Source organism: Poecilia latipinna, unplaced genomic scaffold (genome assembly GCF_001443285.1).
Source record: "Poecilia latipinna isolate Pla-1442-1.1 unplaced genomic scaffold, P_latipinna-1.0 Scaffold103, whole genome shotgun sequence".
Taxonomy (NCBI): domain Eukaryota; kingdom Metazoa; phylum Chordata; class Actinopteri; order Cyprinodontiformes; family Poeciliidae; genus Poecilia; species Poecilia latipinna.
Window position 1 is genome coordinate 570236 of NW_015112719.1, and position 6091 is coordinate 576326.

The following is a 6091-nucleotide window of genomic DNA, read 5'->3' on the forward strand; positions in this document are numbered from 1 at the left end:
GTGTTTCTCAGAAGTTAGCAGATGTAAAAAGACGCGTAACTGAATGTTAAAACAGTTATTGTTAAAAATATATATATATGTTTTTGCTTTTTTACTTCAAGCGAGTTGTTACAGACTATGGATTCATATTGGGAGGTAAAAACTTAAGTTTCGCAAAGACATCTAGGATAAAAAGAGAACTTTGGTTTTACGCATACCATAAACACACTTGATTTAAATCACAGGATTTGCACTGAATAGCCCAGTAGGTAAAAATGCTACATTTTATTTATTTTGGAGAGCATGATGTGCATTGTTCATATTGTCCCCCAAAATCAATGCACATATTTGATCGATTTACTTGTTTCACAGCCGGCAGCATGATGCAAAATGAAATGCATGGGTTGCTTGATAGCTACACCTCTGCAGAGAACTGTATGCAACTAAGATGACAAAGCTGCCTGCCCAGTCCGATTAGAGCAGAGTCTGCTTACCTAAAAGCAAAAATAATAATAAAAAAAGCCAAAAAGCAAAAAAAAAAAAAAAAACCCCACACACACACACGCTTTAGTCTGCAACCTGGGCAGACCACTTTAAAAACGTCCAAATGCTCCAGTCAGACAGTCCCGAGCGTTTTGCACGGCGAGTCTCCCCATGAATGCTCCCTTTTTTCGGTGATGCGTTTCCAGATTTCATCCAAGTGGAGCCGAAGAGGACCAAACTACGAGACGCCGCTCACAGCCATGTATAGGATTTTGCAGCTCCGTCCCGCTTTTGTGAGCCGAGCCCGCCGATAGCACTGAGCGCCGAGCTGCAGCCGAATCCCAGTGGAGCAGGTCCGACACCTCCTTCTTCTCCCTTCCTCTCTCCTGTCGCTCCCCTTTCTGCACGATCACCCTGAAACTGTCCACTGCGCATCAGTGACCAAACACTGTGAAGCGGAAATCTAGTCCGAGACGTGCAAGCAGCACTGAGGGGAGGAGGAGGAGGAGGACGAGGAGGGGTATATGAGGGAGGAGGAGGGAGGTGATGTTCACTGAGCAGGAGTAGCTTTAGCTTGTATGACCAAAATAATGATTCCTTTAAGTTTTTCAGCCCATGTCTTATTTATTTTTTCAATCTGATCCTCTAATTCATATTTAGAGATGATGTGCTGTTATGGGCAACAATCCCTCACCAGATCTCCAAATACTGCTTGCCAGCACAATCAGTCTAAATTTGCGAGTGCAACATTATACAGGATATTAATTTCAGGGAGTTGGGTTTTGTATTAGTATATAAATATTGGGGTTATTTATGCAATTAAAAAAAAACACACACACACACACACACACACACAAAATGCTTCTTTTTCTACTGTCTGGGAATAAAAGCGAGGCGCAGTGAAGTGTAAACACTCACCTATGACAGTTTTAAAAAAAAGTTATATGTCTGAGTTAAACATGGGCTAGCATGTTTAACTGTAATTTACGCACAACTATAGGAGAAATGTTCCTTCCAAGAGATAACTTAAAGGACAGAAAAAAATGAACCAACTAGAGTGAACAGCAGCGGAGAAATTGGAACAACCAACCTGGCATGAAGCAGAACTTCAGGTTAGTGTGGTGAGCCACTTAAGTTGTACTTGTTTTGCACTGCGGATCCCTCTGAGAGCCACAGGTTTAAGCTTAGACTGAATACCTTATTGTGCTTTCTAAAAAAAAAAAAAATCTAATAATTTTTTTCATGACTGACTCCCGCAGGTTAACTGTTTTATTGTAGGTAATTTAACTTTAAATGGTTGTCATAGGGTGTTTCTCGATACGTTTGCTCAATTGTTTGTTTTCCAAGAACAGTCGACCTGTCAGGAACATTAATAACCCGTCACATCTGGTGGAGAATTTCGATATCGTGAAAAGCAAATGAAAAAATAAAATAAAAATAGAAACATTAAATGGAGATTATTTACTTGTAAAGATAATTTCAGAAAATGCTAAATTTTATTCAATCTGCATTTAAAAGAATAAATGTTTTTGGCTGACGAGATTTTCTCTGACTTTTTGGACACACGCACAACAAAAACCTAAACACACACGCTTGTTAAGAGCTCAGAAATCTGTAGAACAGCATAATGTCCTACGCTCATCAGTTGAAGGAATTGTGCGTCATTACGCACTGTACCTGCGCGCAAATAGCTCCTACACTGAGCGACGAAAGAATAATAACTGGATAGTTTGAAAACTGGAGGAATTTACTGGATTCATGATTGAAGAAAAGAAAAAAAATAGGAAAGAGAAAAACTAGTGTCTAATGGTCACAAGTGAAGATGTGCAACAATTATTTAAAGGATGAAACTGAGAGGTCACATCTTGAAAAAGTCAGATTCCATAAACTAAAATAATCATTTATCTACGTTATCAGGTGTTCTAATATTACGTCATTTTAATGATAGATTTGTATCTGCAATAACTAACTAACTAAATAAACAAATGAATAAATAAATAACGATATTCATTATGAAGATGCAGCAGTATCTTGTTGGTGCTTTAAAATCTCACATCACACCAAGAAAAGATAACAGTGTGGAGGGAACAAACAGTAGCTATAAGAACAACATATTTATAGAGAAGAGTTTTTTTTAAATTCATTTTTATACATCCACAAACACCAAACAGTAAAATCAAGACAAACAACCACAAAACTTATAATGCGATGTTAACAGGCTGAAGTGAGCATTGCGCTTCTTTTTTTTAAATTGAAAAACAAACGAACAGGAACACACTCACACAAAAACGCACACACACCACAAAACAAATTGAAATGAATACACGTGTTTGCATTACAAGCCATCAACCCACATTTAGATTTCCATTACCGCGTCTCACTGCGACTCGCACGCCTTCAAAACTGTCACTGTAACAATCAGTATTTATGTCGCTGGGTGAGCGTAAAAAGCAAGATTTTTATAGAAATTTTGAACTGAGCAATTAATCTCAAACTGGGGAGAATAAAATGAAGTTATATCGCAAGGATCCATGAGTTTTGGGGGACAAAAAAGGGGCAAAATTAAGATTTTTTTTAAAACACAAAACGAACATATTTTCAAAATTGTCTTCACTTTACCCAGCGAAGAAAATCATATTGTAAAATTTGCCTGAGACAGTTGGTTAAGCAGCATTCTCTGCATGCATTGATGCTTGTTCCGCTGCGTTTTTGTGCAAATGTATAAATCTGGCTGTGTTTAAAAACAGACATGTCTTTGAAATTCTGCTGATCACGCGCAATATGAACTCCACTTAAAAAAAAAAAAAAAAAAAAATCAGAGTTTTCGCAAGAAGAAAAACTAAACAGCAACAACAAACACTAGCATGCATGAACAATGCATGAGACCCAAATGCCGGGTCGTACTGTTCTGTTGCTGACACGTCTAATCCACGCATCCAGGATCGTTTTAAACACCTCTCCTACCTCCTGGATTGAGTGTATGATCTGATGCTTCCTTTGGACGTGTGGATCTGAAGCTGACCGGCAGGTGAAGCGGACTGGTGCGGCTAACCACCAGCGCAGCCACGACCTCTAAATGAGGAGGAGTGTGCCTTAGATGGGCTGCATCCACAGACCAAATTGTGAGACTTGTGGAGGAAGAAAAAAAAAAAAAAAGAAAAAAGATCTGCAGCCACAGTTTGGCTCTCAGGAGTTGCGCCAGGAGGTGAGGGGAGAAGCACAGCAAATATGTTGCATTGGGAACGTTTGGAGTGGGTAACGAATTTGATTTAAAGCGCACTTTATCATGACATAACTCGGATGATTGCGCTCTCACATGAAATTTTAGGATGCATTTAAAAGCATAAGCAAGAAAAGTTCGCAATGTATGTTTACGTAAAACTTTCACGTCGAGATATTTTCTGTAGCTAAAACGCCAGAGTCAAATAATGTGAGAAATATGAATTATAGAAGTCAATTTTAACATACCGCAACTGGAAAGTATCTTTCTTTTGATGCAAACAACTCACTGGGGAAATATTTGAACAAAGCAGAATTGAACCCACAACTTTATCGGCAGGAAAATACATGAGCGCGCGATGCGCAAAAGTTTGCGCAAAAGCGGATCAACAACAGAAATTGCTGGAGCTTTTTAATGCATAAAACCGCAAAGTGATACTGTTTTCACTGGTTTTGGTGATCGTTTTTAAATTAGGCGCAAAGTCGGCTTCCAAAATCCGCTTTTCCTAAAATCCTCCTGATTTTTTTTTTCTTTTACTGTCTTGGTTTGTTGAAGCTCTTGCTAATCCACCATGGTTTCACCTTCCATGGCCACACATGGGCCCTGTGGTCTGACACCCGCCTCTTCTACTTTTGCCCGTCTCATTATCCTCCAGGCTCCCTCCTCCATCCCCACTCCCCGACCTCGTGAATCATTTTACCCTTGTTCCACTAGTGGACCACCACGATAACATATCTGGGCATTCCATGGCAACCCAATTAGACAACAGGGGGTATCTGTGTTGCGTGCAAATGCGTGCGCACCAGCGCGCATATTCGCCTCGAGAGCTCCCACTCTTGCTGAGGAGGGCCGGAGGCTGAGAGCAGAGCAGAGGTGACGGCGGGATGGTGGCGGTGAGCTTGGGGCTGACACATTTCTGCTAACGATCACATCACACACAGGGAGCTACATTCCGACTTCCTGGTTCCGCTACGCCGCCTCCCTCCCATCCGCAGGTCCCGTCTCAGACTGCACAGATGTCAGAGAAAACTTTTTTTTTTTTTTTTTTTGGCAAAATAAATATTTATATATGACACGCAAGACGGGCTTCATTGAGCTCGAGCATAATTTTCCAATGTTTATAAAAGCTGATCATAATTTCATCCATAATTGGGAGAAGTGTCGATCGAAACTCCTCTTGCACATCTGGATGTGGTTCGTTTTGACATGTTGGCAGATAAATGAGGCGTGAACGTCACAGCTCTGCCATGTAATGTAGTCTGCTGCCCTCTAGTGTTGATTTGAATACCTCACAATAAACATGTTGCAAACTCCTAAAAAAAAATCAACATGAATAAATAAATAAATACGTTTAATCAAAATATATATATTTTTTCTGTTTTATGGCGCTTTACAAACCAAACATAAACACGTCTTCATGGCTGTGTTATCAAAAGCAGCCACACAAATGACATTGGACAATTAAAACCTGTCAATTCATTGTAAATCTTTATAACTGGAGTTCTTCATAACATTCTCAAAGCTCCAGTATTCCATAGATACTGTCTTTTTTAATTTTACTTCCATGTGTATTTTGTAGTTGTCTTATTTGAGTTGCAGTTTGCTGTATGTATTTTACTCCATGTATTCTGCTTGCAGACTTGCATGTCTTTTTAAAACTAATCCCATTAAAAATGTGACTTTGTGTCTCAGGGAGAGTTATTTTGTCCTTCAAAGGATAAAAATAAATACATTTGTTAAACTATTTAGATTAAGAAATGACAGTAAAATATATTGTGAAAACTTTAGCAAACTACTGTGTAATTGTAAAAAGGGATTAATGCCACGGATGATTATTCTTTAAATTCAGTTTATTTTGATGTAAGGTTCCAATTCACAAAAATGATTATCTTAACACATTTTTCAAGCCATTTGGTTCCAACTTAAACCTAATAACACAGAATACATGTTGGTTCAACCAGTTCATAAGTTTCAACCAAAACATCAGCAGACGTCATAGATAAAATGAAAAAAAGTCAAAAATGTAATAAACATGAAAACAAATTTAAGTAAAACATTATATATCTTTGTGGCTGAATACAATGAAAACATTGATTATGTTTTCAGATGTTTGAACTTGAACAGAAATGAGAATACAATTAAATATAGAACATCAAAATTACGATTAAACAAAAATATTTTTGTTTGGACTGAGAGAGATTAAAGCTAACCACACTGTAATGCACTATTTAATAAAATTACAGGAAACAAGAAACGTCGATTATGACATACTTTCAATGTATGATTATTGTTTTTGCCTCATTGTTTTACTCAGATATTTACAAATATCTTTTGCTTCATAACTTTTTTCCATATGCTGAAAGTGGAGTGGTTTTAAATGAAGAAATACACAGAATAGTAAAACAATAA